We start from the raw sequence: 15,135 nt of genomic DNA on the forward strand, positions 1-15,135 counted from the left end.
GGAGAGTAGCCATACCGGGAGGGTAAAGGGGAGGTGGGGGGAGATAGGGGAACCGACCCCAATGATCTAACTATAACCCCCTCCCAGGGTGAAGGACAACAGAGAAGTGGGTGAAGGGAGACATCAGTCAGTGTAAGACATGAAAAAAAAAATTTATAAATTATCAAGGGTTCATGAGGGAGGGTGGGAGGGTGGGAAAGGGGCGGGGGGATGAGAAGCTGATACCAAGGGCTCAAGTAGAAAGAAAATGTTTTAAAAATGATGATGTCAATAAATGTAGAAATGTGCTGACACAATGGATGTATATATGGATTGTGATAAGAGTTGTATGAGCCCCCAGTAAAATGATTTAAAAATAAAAAAGGAAAGACAAACAAATAAGCAAAACCTTTTATGTTTGCCAAATTACCTTGAGCTAAATCCAAATTTAACAATCTGCCTATTTATAATAATATGGTGACTTGGGTCTTACTCTAGTGCTCAAGTCTAGGCCATCAGTATTTCAAACACCAGCAGAATAACTCAAGGTGACCGATTTCTGTAGAAATTCCAGAAAAAGACACACTAGGAAGAAAGGTCTGACAATCTACTTCCAAAAATTAGCCAATGAACATTCTAGAACTCAGAACAGCGTATTGTCCAATATGGTGCTTCAAAATGAACCTTATAGGGTGAAAAACACACAAAGTACACATAGGCCTCAACAGTGAACTTGAGCATACCGATGACTACGAATGTCGCACAGGACCGGTGATATTTCAGTATGTTCTACAATGGGTTGGAAGTAATTTGAGGACAATGAATAACAATAACAATAAAAATCCAACTTAAATTCAGGGAGTATGCTTCTTGTATGTAAAATTATCCCAAGCAATACTATAAATAACCAGAACATTTTTTTTTTCATTCTTTATCCTCAGTTTAAGGCATAAGATAAATCTAATCATTTGTTTTTTTCTGCTATCAATTGAATTGTGTTCTCCCCAATATGTTGAAGTCTTAAGCCCTATAGCTGTAAGCATGACTCCATTTGGAAATATGGTTTTATTTTGTTATATTAATGTTATATTAATTAATATTGTGGTAGTTGCATAATCAGGTGCCAATTTGAGGATTGGGAATGAAAGGGTGGATGGAGTCTAGCCTGTCAATCATTGTATAGACACTAGCCAATGAGGCCTGTATGTGGGCATGGTCTTCTCATGAGAATTCTGGGAAATTCTGAATTTCCTCCTTGGAGGCTGGAGACACCAATCTCTCTCTGCTCACTCCCTGGGAGACATTGCAGCTGACAAGACACATGAAACTATGCTAATGTCCTGAGCTGGAGAAGCCACATGGACCCTACCCTGATGCAACCAGACCTCTGAAGCCAGAGAAGGCATGTAGAGACCCCTGCCAGTGCTGAGATGCTTGCAAAGCCATTGGATCCAAAGGCTTTCTACCCACTGGCCTATGACCATCCTGTATTCAGTGTCATTGCATGTGTTTCGTGAGTTTGAAGAGGACTTTATAGATTGGTATCAGACATATGGGCTAATATTGGACTTACGGGCTTGTCCTGGACTGGGCTGGGATGGTTTCTTAATGTATGATTGCCCTTTATATACAACTCTCTCTTATACACACATGAGTTTCTCTGGATTTGTTTCTCTGGTCTACCCAGACACACACACAGCCATACTAGAGTAAGGTAGGTCCTAAACCTTCAGTAGTGTTTTATGGAAAGAGCAGATTAGGCCAACACATCTGAGGGAGGATGCCACAGTTGCAGTATAGGAACCCCATGAATGATTGGGGGCTATCTGAAACTAACGAAAGGACAGGAAGGACGAGTCTGCATGGCCGAGACCCTGATGTGGACTTTTAGCTTTCAGAACTGGAGGAAAATAAATGTCTTTTAAAGCTACTCATTTGTGTTCTCTCTCCTCTGTGTGTGTGTGTGTGTGTGTGTGTGTGTGTGTGTTTTGAGTGATAACCAAACTAGGGTAACTGAGATATTCCCACACAGAAATTTTGAGATGATGGCATATACTTGTATAAGCCAAGCTTTTCAGCACATTTTTAATGCAGTTTTTGTGGTAAAATTAGGTGCCTCGGCTGATATTCAGGTCAGCTTATACTCATGTATATATGGGAATTAAAAGAACGTGGATGAAACATAATGAAAAGCTAAGTTATTTTAGGTCTTACTCCATGCCAGATACCATATCAGACATAATAGAATTAATGGTTTTGATTATTTTGCCAGGCCCTGTCAGTTTTCCCCAATGGTTTATTATAAAACTGTGCTTTTGAAAGTTTTTCCCATTTATAGTCTCACAACCAGTATGTTCTGAATCATAATTTGAACAAGGTCTGTGTGTAGGGCCCAAGCTCAATATATCTGCTCCATATTTATTGAAACTTGGAATTTTCAGCAATGATTAAAAGAAAACCACTATTGATTATTTTGTACATGAACAAGATATGTCTGTCATGAACAAACACTGAAGTATTAGGTGAGAAAAATGCTGGCTGTGAGGTTTAAGGCTATGTGCCATTTATGACTAGGACACAGTTCTCAGTAGTGTAGCAGTTATGTAATGATGTAATTTGGTAATTAAAGTAATGACATAGTCATCGTCCATTTTGTGATCTAATGTGGTCATCTTCCTTTGCAATGCTCACATGATGACCTGGTCTTTGAAATTCAACCATGTCAGTGAGTGATGAGTGGATGTATACATTATAAATCTTTACTAAAATCAATAGACAGTGCTTTTTAATTACTTTTAGAAACTTGAGGAGTAAATTTAGGGTCATTGACAGAAGCCTGATTTATTCTGTCAACGTCTTTTATATCTAGAAAATAATATCATTTAGGTCTTTTGATTGGTGGGGTTTAAAGTGTCCATAGTCATCACAGAGACCAAGGCAAGCACACAAACTTAAAGATAAAGTTAGAAAGCTTTATCTTTCCTAAAAATTCTTTTCTCATTGAATAAAAAGGAAGCTAAACTCATCGCTTTCCAAGACCTTCATGAAACAACAGAGGTGAAATGATACAGAATAATGACATCAGTGATCACGACGTTTTCAGTCTCTGTCTCCTAAGACATAACTATCATGCACAATTGACACATAGCTGAGTGTGAATGGGGTTTAAATGAAAGCCAGCCAACTCCACATCCAATCGGTCATAGTTTGAAGTCTTTCTTTCACTGCCCTTGAGTCTGGTCCGACTCATAGCTGCCCTCCAAGGCCCTGCGGGCTTCCAAACTCTTAACTCTTTAAGGGAGGAGAGAGCCCCAGCTTCTCCCACAGTGACTGGTGTTTTGGTTGTTTTTTCTTTCTCACTTTATATAGGGGAGAGTGCGAACACAGTTTCTCCCCCCACCACAAATTATGCAGTGGAGTTTCCCACATTTGGGGACATCGCAGGGGTCAGCACATCCGGAGTGCAATGGATAAGCCTGGCCCTGGGAAAACCACCTTCATGCTCCTGGTGTCTCCCCTGACGGGGAAGTACAGTGACTGGTGGTTTTGAACAGCAGTCAGCAATTCAAAGTATGCCACCAGATATTTGAAATTAATGTCTTAAAAAGTCTCAATATTTAAACATTTTTACTACAGTACCAAGATGATGGTCTTACACACACATGAACTTCAGTGTTTAAGACCATTCTGCTCAGATTCAAGAATTTTCAAATCCAGTACTTCAGCTTTATGCTAGCTGAACTTCAACCCTGTTTGCAGTCCTGCACTCCATCCGTGTGTTCGGCTGCTGGGTGGAAGCGCTCAGGTGGGACGCAGCTGTGCCTTATTTGTACTCCCTTTCGACCTATGCGATGAGCCAGTTGAATCTGGCCATTTGCAAGGAAGGGCGAAGCTTTAGAGTGGGAGCTACTTTCTGCTACTTCAGATGGGGTGTTACCTAACATCTAAAGACATGAAGGAAGCTTCTATCATTGAGAGACTTCACCAAAAAATGGGAAGCTAATTTGAAGTACTGCTGCTTATTAGGACTAAAATAAGCCAAGCAGGAGAGGAAGGCTCTCTTTTCATTAGACACAGTGACTTTGCGAGCGAGTAAGTGTACCCCAAACCTCCTTATAATAATTACAAAAGAACTGTGATTTTGCTCTCAGGTTTAAGATAAACCTCTTCATGGCCTAAATCGATATTGGGTGCTTGATCTTTCTCTTTTCGAGACTCCCAATTGTGACACTCTCAAATGAGGTGGCTTGTCCCTATAGTCTTCTCAAAAATGATTTGAGACTTCAGTGTTGTGAGTCTGTCTCATTAGAGGGTTAACTAAACATATGAGACTTATGAAACCCTTACCATTTTAAATTTAGCTCCTGGATACTTGTGAGCTTTCATAATTAGTTCATTTGCCCCAAAATAGAATCCATTCAATTCCAATTCATTCAAATTCCTATGAGTGGATATTAGCTCTGTGAAACACATCAATGGCAATCATATTCAAAAAGCAATTTTTTTTTTGCTTTTTCTTGTTTCTTGAGAGTGAATTCAAAGCCACTAGCTGCTGCATAAAGATTCATCTTGGACGTCCACAGGGACAGTGCGACTCTTGCCGAGTCAGAATCGATGCAGAGGCAGTTAGAGGTGAGTGATGAATTAAAGCCACACACTTACCATTTCTACCTCTTCAAATTCTCTGTATTAATTTGGGTCAGGGGGGACAATTGCCTTTGGTGGTTGTAACCCGTTGAGGCATTCCTGTTCCAAGTGAAGAAAGGGGATTGAATGGAGGGAAAAGCTGACCAGCATTTCCTGACCAGGCCAAGGAAGCGACTTCTAAATAAGAGTAAGGGTACATGCTTTCTGACAGAGTCATGAGTCATAATATCCTGAGAGTAAGAGTGGACACTGGGGCGCCTTGAACGATGGGTCAAAATAAGGGTTTGAAGATTGTTGCTAAATGGCATACTACACAGCATCTTTAGTACCAGTGTTCGAAAGATATCCCTCCACGATGTCCATTGCCTAGTTAATCAAACAAATGTTCCTCCAGATCAAACTATGAAGAGACGTTAAAGGTGAAATGATTAAGGTAATTGACCCAACTGCCCTTTAAAGGGAGCAGAGGAGGGGGCTTCCTGTGTTATCTCAAAGAGCCCCACGTGCTCATCAAAACTTAACCAAACCAGATGGCATTGAATAAACTCTGACGTCAGGTGCCCCAGATAGACCAGAATAGAATTGCGTTTTATAGGATCTCAGTGGCTGATTCTTTGGAAGCAGATCTTCCTCCAGCACTGAAAATACACAGAGCTGAATATGAGCAACAATGAAATAAACTGGCCATGCATTCATTCCCACGGCCTCCATAAAGGAGTACAATTCTGCCAACACCCTTTTGTGGATGCCAGAGTAGTGATCCAGCTGTGCCTGGACTTCTGTCCTTCCAAGACTACCAGAGATTCAATGCGTCTTGTTTTAGAAGACGAGCACAGCACAACTAGTCCCATCTGTAGCACAATGCTTTGCTTTGCTCTGTTTACTCGATCCAAAGGAAGATTTGCTGCAGGGAGCCCTTCACAAGGGAGCGAGAGCCAGAGGGAGAAAGATACAAGACTCAGTAACTACAGGTGATCACAACAAACCTGGAGGGGTAGAAATAAAACAAAATAATCTAAAACTCCCCACAGCAGTGAATTCCTCCTATATTTGAACCTTTCCCTATAAGTTATTTCCTTGTTCTTATTGGCAACTAAAGTGGGGGGCAGAGGTGGTCTTCCACATAGAATTCTCACCGTTCACACAGGAGTCTCATATTTAATTTTTGGCATAAGCACCACTTGTCTATCAGCAGAAGTTTAAGTGTTGCAATCATGCCGAATAGGTTTCATTAGAACGTTCAGATTAATATGGACTTGGAATAAAGGCCTAGTAACATACTAATCCTTACTGAAAGTGAGGGGGACTTGCTTGCTTGAAGTGAGGAGAATTTGAAGCATTTGTTGAAGATCAAGAACTGCAGCCTCCAGATGGATTATCGTTCAATGCAAAGAATACCAACATTCTCGCCACTGGACCAATAGGAAACACACCTATTTCTCTAGGCTACATGGAGGAAAAGGTGAAGTTGTCATGGATTTTGTCTTGCTTGGATCCCTTATCAATGTTCATGGAAGCAGCAGTCAAGAGATCAAAGGGCACAATGCACTGGGTAAATCTGCTACTCCTGACTAAGGTGCAGAAAAGCAAAGAGTTGACTTTGAGGACTAAGGTGTGTCTGACTCACACCATGGTATTTTCAATTGCCTCATATGCAGGTGGAAGTTAGACACTGAATAAGGGAGACAGGAGAAGAATCAATACATTTGAACCTTGATGTTGGCAAAGAATATTGAAAGCTCCATGGACTGCCAAAAGGAAAAGCAGGTCTGGCTTCCAGTAAGTGCACCCAGAATTCTTCTTAGAGGCAAGGGTGGTGAGAATTTGTCTCACATAGTTTGGCCATATTATCAGGAGACACCTTTGCCTGGAGACGGACACCATATTTGGTAAAGTAGAGGGGCAGTGTTAAAGAGGAAGACCCTCGATGAGATGGATTGATATAGTGCCTGCAAAACTGAGCTCAATCAGAGAGCAACTATGAGGACAGTGCAGGACAGGTGCTTCCTTCTGCTGGACATAGGGTTGATATGATGTCACCTAACAATGACACACTGATGACAATCAGGCCAGGAAGGCCCGATGGATCATAGTGACACGATTCACAACTGATGGTGAGGATTGTAGAAAGGGTAGCGTGCTGTTTCATTGTACATGGGTCACTACGTAGTGTACGTATTAGGGCCAACAGGAATGCAACAACCAATAACAAAAATATTTTTACCTTTCATTAAACGTGGCTATCTCACAATAAGTGATGCAGGAGGAAAGATGTAGGCAGGATGGAGAGAAACTAGAAAGGGGAGATAAAAAACTTGAAGAAAAAACTTGAACTTCATTCACATAAAAAGACTCATCATCCCATCCCACCTTCGCTGCCCAGGCTGAACTTGGCCAAGATAGATCTGCGAATGAGGTGAGATATTTGGACCTGAGAATTTTCCCATTTTCTGCTTCCATCTATTGTGTCAAAAATACTTTTCACATATAGACTCTGCCTTTTGAATATTGTGAGGGTGACTACAACAGCAATTCCTTCACAGTTACAAATTACTGACCTGGATTATTTATACACTGTCTGCTGGGCTCCACAATGCTTCAAACATGAATTGGTTAGACAAGGGCTTCTCAAACTTTGATGAGCAAAATCATCACCTTGGGGCTTGCTAAGTTTCCTTGGTCCTACACCAGGGATCCTGATTCAGTACATCTAGAAAGGATGAAGGAACCTGGTGGGGCAACAGTGCAGTTTTCAACTCCTAAACCTACCAGCTGCCTTAGGAAGGGAAAGACCTGGCAGTTTACTCCTGTAAAGATTGCAGTCTAAGAAATCCTACAAGTTGACGGTCCTTCGGTAGACTATACAGTTGTTATAAGTTCTGATCTGCTTGATGCCACACCATGGTGGCATGAAGGGTGAGGGCAGAGAGAGAAATGATGTTGGCGTTGTGTGTCCAAGCAGCACACATTGAGTAGAATTGGCTTTTGTTGCATTGAGAATGGAGAACTCGCGGAGCACAAGCTTTGAACCAGTCGTTTGATAACTTTGACTAATACTGAAAAATGAGCGCTCTACCAAGGCGAAAATAGAAAACAATAAACAAATCATTTTCCCCAGTGTTGACAGTAAAAGATGAATTTTTATGATAAGTGATCCATTGAAGAAATTATAATTAATAAAAAATGATTGATGGATAAAATCACCCTACTTGCTGAGAAATCAAATAACCACTTTTGTAGTCTCAATTTGTTCACCATTGACTCACTGAATTTTCATTTTTAAAAATCCTGAAAAATATCACCAGCAAATAATGAATGCATCAGATATAGAGCTCAAGAAAGCAATAGGATCGAACAATACATCAAATAATTGTGAATGAGGGGGAGTGTAGAGTGGAGACCCAAATCCCATCTGTAGGCAACTGGACATCCCCTTACAGAAGGGTCACGGGGAGGAGATGAGTCAGTCAGGGTGCAGTGTAGCAATGATGAAACATACAACTTTCCTCTAGTTCTTAAATGTTTCCTCTCCCCCACTATCATGATCCCAATTCTACCTTACAAATCTGGCTAGACCAGAGAATGTACATTGGTACAGATAGGAACTGGAAACACAGGGAGTCCCAGACAGATGATCCCTTCAGGACCAGTGGTGAGAGTGGTGAAACTGGGAGGGTGGACAGAGGGTGGGGTAGAAAGGAGGAACCAATTACAAGGATCTACATATAATCTTCTCCATGGGGGATGGACAACAGAAGAGTGGGTGAAGGGAGATGCTGGATAGTGTAAGATATGACAAAATAATAATTTATAAATAATCAAGTTTCATGAGGGAGGCGGGAGCTGGGAGAGAGGGGGAAAATGAGGAACTGATACCAAGGGCTTAAGTGGAGAGCACACATTTTGAGAATGATGAGTGCAATGAATGTACAAATGTGCTTGATACAATGGATGTATGTATGGATTGTGATAAGAGTTGTATGAGTGCCCAGTAAAATAATAAAAAAAAGAAAGCAATAGGATGAAAAATAAAATAATAGGAGAGAGTGGTGAGCAATTACTTACATGACTTATAGTGAATTTTAAATGACAGTTGATCATTTAAACATGCACGTTTAATATCGGGTACCCAGCTACCATTACTGAATATTGCCCAAAGATTCTATAGAAGAATGCTCATCAAAATGAGGGTAATGCGGAGCCAAATTTCAAATTTTTATGGCACCCAGACTTTCCAGAGCTATTGAGGCTGGATGAATCACAAAAATGATTGTCCTCAGATATGTTTCAAATCTTAAAACCGAAAATAACCTCTGAAGTTTTCTGAAAACAGTAACTTAGTTTAACTAATAGAGACACATCTGCCTTAAGCATGGTAATTTTTCAAGATCTTTCTGGAGGAGACAAAATTTACAACAGCAACTGAAAACATATATAAGAAATTTAGGGGGCAGTGATTTATGTTAATGTCAGAGGAACAACTTAGAATTTCAAGCTGAAAATGGCTCCACAACTCTCAGAATATAATCAGTGTCTCTGATTGTACACATAGAAATTGTTGAAGTGGTGTTTGTTCTGCTATGTATATTTGCAAAAATAAAAATAAATTAAAAGAATAATCTCTAAAAGTAATGGATGTAGTTATAATGTAAAATAAAATGAATGAAAATATATATCTAAAATTCCAAACTAGTAAAATAAAAATCACCTAACCTTAATCTATGAGGAAGAGAAAATACTTAAAAGCTCTTGAATTTTTATCAATGCCAGTGAGGGGAAATGATAGAGGTATTATATAGTTCTTTACCTTATTAGAGAAAATATAGATTCAAATATTGGTGGAAAATAGAAAAGTAATAAGAGAAAAATGGAAAATTTTCAATTATATAATAATAACATTCATTTATTACTTCACTGAATTCTATAATAAATAGTTATTGATTTGGAATCCAGGGTGGATGATCCCTTTAGGACCAGTGGTGTGAGTGGCAATACTGGGAGGGTAGAGGGAGAGTGGGTTGGAAAGAGGGAACCGATTACAAGGATCTACATGTGACCTCCTCCCTGGGGGACGGACAACAGAAGAGTGGGTGAGGGGAAATGTCAGACAGGGCAAGATATGACAAAATAATAATTTGTAAATTATCAAGGGTTCATGAGGGAGGGGGAATGGAGTGGGAGGGGAAAAAATGAGGCACTGGTGCCAGGGGCTTAAGTGGAGAGCAAATGGTTTGAGAATGATGAGGGCAATGAATGTACACATGTGCTTGACACAATTGATGTATGTCTGGATTGTGATAAGAGTTGTATGAGCCCCTAATAAAATGACTAAAAAAGGAAACAAAAAATAAATAGTTATTGAGTGCATTTACAATCCACCACGTCTGTCGGTTTGTCATGCTGTGGTGGCTTGCGTGTTGCTGTGATGCTGGAAGCTCTGTCACTGAGATTTCAATGCCAGCAGGGTCCCCCAAAGGGAACAGATTTGAGTGGAGCTTCCAGACTGAGAACAATGAAGTATGAATTTACTGCCCACTTCACAGGAAGTAGGCACTTACAACCTTATTCATAGCTTTGAAACTTTGTCACATATAGATTCAAATATGGATTTTCATATGTTCAAATATGGAGTACCATATATAGATTCAAACATTGGTGGAAATTGACAAGTAAACTAATAAAATAAGAAATTGAAACTTTCAAACTATAGGATGATAATGACATTAATATATTAATTCACTGATTCACATAATAAATCGTTTTTGAGTATATTTAGAGTAGTCGAGTAGGTCAGCAGAGTTTGCTGACCCTTTCTCTAGTGAAGTGGTTCATAAAGAGTTAACATTAGTTGTTGATTTTGATTATTGCTAGCTGCAGTTGATAGAATGCTAACAAGCAGAAATGCACAAAGGAAAGATTTGGCTAGTTTGTAGGTAGAGTATCAGGAGGATACACTTTAAGGGTATGTAAGGCAAAAAATCTCATCTTTAACAGATAAAACTGAGGTGGTCTTTGCACTATAAAGGTCAGTTGATAGTCCATTCTTTAGTAAATAAGAAACTATGTGTCTGGCTCTCACACACAGTTTCAGATTCTTGACTGATAGCAATGACGCGGTTTAAGATTTCAGATCCACACCATTTCAATTGGACCAAATAGCTCAGGGGCAAAGGAACCAGCTGGTGGCTGTCCTGCTGAAGTCAACAGGCCAATGTACCCCAACTATGCCCAGTGAGACAGAGTCAGAGACTGGGATGTGAGAAAGTGCCAACGAAGTTTCTTGAGATACACAGCCCTTCAGACTGTTGAACCATCACCTGGGACTGAAAGGGGCAGTGCTTTTTTGAACCTTTAAAATAAACAATTGGGGAAGGATGGTCAGCGAATATATGCTCTCGAATGCATGTGAGGTTCAAGTCAAGGGGCGTTACATCAAAGGAAGGCCTCTCTGAGGATGGAGCCCAGCATTGGGGCTAATGATGGACTCGGGGGCCCTTCAGCGTCTTGAGAATCCACGCCTAATTGATGGAACATCCTCTGTCCCCCAACGAGTGAACCCTAACAATCACTGCTTGTGCGAATTTCAGCTTTCCACACACCAGTTTCTGCTCTGCCTCTGCTGCTCATCCTCTTTCTATATGTGAATTAAGCAAACATACAGTGCACTTCCCAAATTACACATGGGTCCATTCCTGGGCCTTCAAGTCAAAAGGCTTTAAGTAAATGTGCAGGAAAGTCAGAACAGGTGCCAAATAACAATTCTTACTCACACTTACTGTAGTGCAAGAAAAGTTTTAAAGACATTTTAGTGATTTCAAAGCTGCCCATGCAGCAGGTGATGGGGAAGCAATTCGTTACTAGTGTGGTTGCCAGTATGGTTTGGTTCTGAGCACCCTGATGGCACAGCTCTTACACTTTGCCTGTTCACCGTTAAGTCAGCAGTTCGAAACCACCAGAGCCCCAAGGGAGAACCATGGGGCTTTTGACTTCAATAGCTATAGTCTCTGAAACTCAGAGGGGCAAGCCTACTCTGCCCTACAGGGTCACCGTGAGTTGGCATCACCCCGATGGCAGTGAATAGGGTTTGGCTCACTTGTTACAAAGTGAGGACAGATTTACATACATTAAAAGGCAAGCCTGTCCTGTATTCATCATTGGGCACTGTCTTATTCTGTCAGTCTTCCAAGTTGTATGATTGCTAATTGTGTGTTTGCAGTGGGTGGAGTGGGTGGGGGCTGGCATGTATGTTCTCTATTTAGTGGATATGTTTCTGAATGAAGAGTAGTCCCATCAAATCCTGACATAGAAATGAGCACATCTTTCTCTGATACAGAGCAAGGCACATTATCCAGAGATCGTAAACTCTGAGCAGATCCTCTGACTGGATGTGACTTTGGATTTAATCTCCTTTGTAAAGGATCTGGGGGTGGGGGTGGGATATAGTCAATGGAAAAAGATAGGGAATCAAAGATTTGGGGCACAGGGACTTTGTTAGTCATGCATGCTGTTCACCTAGCATTCCAATTGGCCCTCCTTCTAGACCTGTGGCAGAATCGCATTTCTCTGCCTCCTGAACTTATTTCAGTCACATCGGCCCACTTTAGTTTTCCCAAAATGCCCTCTCTCTCCTTATTACATGGCTTCTGCTTATGCAAACAATGCAGGGCCCATAATGATTCTTTATCATTATCATTCAAATCACATAGTGTACTCTCATTGCTCTTAGAATAAAATACAAACCTCTTAACAAGGCCCCAAGACCCTTGGCTTTGGCCTCTCCCTTCTCCAGCCGCATGGTAACGCACTCAGCACCTGTTCATGTTCACCGCGCGGCTTCCCCAGGGCTCTGCAGTGGTTGCTTCTTCTTGCCAGCTCGTCCTGCTGTGAGGCCTTTCCACTGCCTTTCCTGTCCCAGCGAGCTTTCCCTCCTGATGCCCAAATGGGTGGATCTTTCTTACATCCAGATGGCAAGTCACACATCAGCTTCTTGGCCAGACAAAACCATTCCTGCCCTTGCCTGAAATAACTCCATCACACCTTCTTTCTAGTCCCACGACCCCATTTTATTCCCTTTGTGGACACTTGCTGCTCTTGGAGATAACTTCGTTTTTTAGTTATTTGTTACCTTTCTCCCGCCAAACCTAAGATGCCGAGACCCTTGTCCATTTTCTCCTCTGAATCCTAAGCACAGACCACTTGCTAGGCACCTTGCGAGTAAGCACTCAATAAAATTAGCTGAATGAATCCATGAGTGGGACATTGTTTTAGTCAGGTAGGAAGAATCACTACCATATGTCAGTGACTTAGAACAATCCAATTTCCAGAGTTAAAATTGATTTCTCCCTAAATGTATCTTTGAGTCAAATTTGTAGGTAAGTCCAAACAGGTGCATATGGTTTTTATTTACTCTAGTGCTGTGGGTTAACCATTGGGCTCCTAACGGAAAGGCTGGTTGTCTGAACTCGCTCCATGTGAAAAAGATGTGGCAATTTGCTTCTGCAAAGATTCACAGCCACAGAAATCCCAGGAAGCAGTTCGACCCTGTCCTACAGGGTCACAATAAGTCAAGATCAACAAGAACAGTGGTTCTTTTGGTTTACTACAAGAAAAAGGCTGAAGTCCATTTCAATGATTTAAAATATGTATATCGAACAATTGCAATGAATGAGATGAAGCAGAAGGTTTATGAAGGTTTTTAATGTAAAAATGATGATCTACCTTGTCAACCTTGCCCAGTTCACAAAACAAAACAAAACACTGCCTCCACAGCAAGTAAAAGTGATTGTTGAATGGGAGTTGGTTCAATATTAAAGGGAAAGTTCCAAATTGTCTTTAAATCAAATGAACATAACCCAGGGACTTAACGGTATTCTCATCCAAGCTACATATTCATTCCAGGTAAGCTGAAAACTACTCTAGGGCCCTGCCAATTATTGTGGCAGAGATAAAAATGCTTCTTAAAAATTCCATCCTCAAATCACACAGGTTCTTGAACATATTTTCTTAAGTCAGAGCAAGTCACTTAGCCAGATTCGATTTTGGGGGGACCACCCACTGTGGCTGAGTCAATTCCCAACCGCCCTGTAGGATAGGACAGAGCAGAGCCGCCCAGTAGGGTTTTGATACTGTGACTCTTTACAGAAACACACTGCCACACCTTTCTCCAGCATAGCATCTGGCGGATAACCAAGCAATTTACCCTTGGAGATAGAGAAAGGCAAACAGATCGTGTGCCTGGGAAGAAAACTGGAGTTCATTGGTAAGTAGCAATAATGGCTGCTCTTAACCCCAAACAAACCAACAAACCATATTGTTGAGAATGAGAGGGGTTGGAAAAGATACCCAGAGCCCATCTGTAGACAATGGGACATCCCCTCACAGAGGGGTCACAGGGAAGGGATGAGTCAATCAGGGTACAGTAAAGCACTGATGAAACACACAATACTCCTCTGGTTCCTTTAGGCTTCCTCACCCCCCAACTACCATGAACCTAGTACTATCTTTCACTGATCAAAGCATGTGCACAAGTACAGATAAGACATAAGAAGGAATCCAGGAACAGGAATGGAAGTAGCAATACCAGGAGGGCAGGAGAAAGTAGGGAGAAGAGGGGAGGAAGGGGGAACCGATCACAATGATTGACACATAACCACCCCCCCACTCCTGTCCAGGGGAATGAACAACAGAAACCATGGTGGAAGGGAGACAGCCATTGGTATAAGATAAGAAAATAATAATAATTTATAATTTATCACAGGGCCATGAAATGGGGGAAGGGAGGGAGAAAAAGAGGAGCTGACACTAAGGTCTTAATAGAAAATAAATGTCTAGAAAATCATGATGGCAACATATGTACAAATGTGCTTGACACAACTGATGTATGGATTGTTATAAGATTAAAAATCAAAATAATGGCTGCTCGTGGGAATGAAAGGAGGTCTGGTAGCACAATGGTTACACATTGGGTTGCTACCACAAAGTCAGCAGTTTGAACCCACCAGACGCTCCCTGGAAGAAGGATGGAGCTTTTTGGCCCTGTGCAGATTTCTAGCCTACGAACCCCAATGGGGTAATTCAATTCTGTCTACTCGAATGGGAACTGACTGGAAATCAGCGAGTCATGCAGGGGAAGACTCATTTCTCAACCCTGGGTGCTTTCTTCCTTCCTTTCAGATATGATTAAAATGCTGAACCAACAGGGAAGTCTTTACTTATTAATTTACCCCTTAATGCAATGTTTCTCAAACTGTGTTAAAGGGCAGAGGAATCACTTGGGTATTATAATACAATATATTTCTAAAGTAAGGCCTGAGAGCTGTGTTTCAAGGCAGTTCCCCACTGGTGATCCCACGCTGCAGAGCCAGATCTCCGACTATTCCACATGCCTCTGTTGTATGTCCTCTCTCAAATATCTGGCCAGCCTTTCTTAAATCATGGATATCAGATTGTAATTGAACCTTTATTTGCATAATCATTGGGGTAACATCTAAGGCCCCTTCAGATGGTGAG

At 41.2% G+C, this 15,135-nt stretch overlaps 1 protein-coding gene and 1 non-coding gene across 3 annotated transcripts in view; both read right to left on the reverse strand.

Moving 5' to 3' along the window:
- The window catches only part of GALNTL6 (polypeptide N-acetylgalactosaminyltransferase like 6), a 1,306,147-nt gene that overhangs the window by 434,798 nt on the left and 856,214 nt on the right, over positions 1–15,135 (reverse strand). The window lies entirely within an intron of this gene.
- On the reverse strand, positions 3,346–3,511 carry LOC115868414. The gene has a single exon (XR_004045585.1). It is a non-coding gene; the product is annotated as a U1 spliceosomal RNA (small nuclear RNA).

The sequence above is a fragment of the Echinops telfairi genome, unplaced genomic scaffold (assembly GCF_000313985.2).
Source record: "Echinops telfairi isolate 266 unplaced genomic scaffold, ASM31398v2 ScPeMD7_9;HRSCAF=40, whole genome shotgun sequence".
NCBI classification, from domain to species: Eukaryota; Metazoa; Chordata; class Mammalia; order Afrosoricida; family Tenrecidae; genus Echinops; species Echinops telfairi.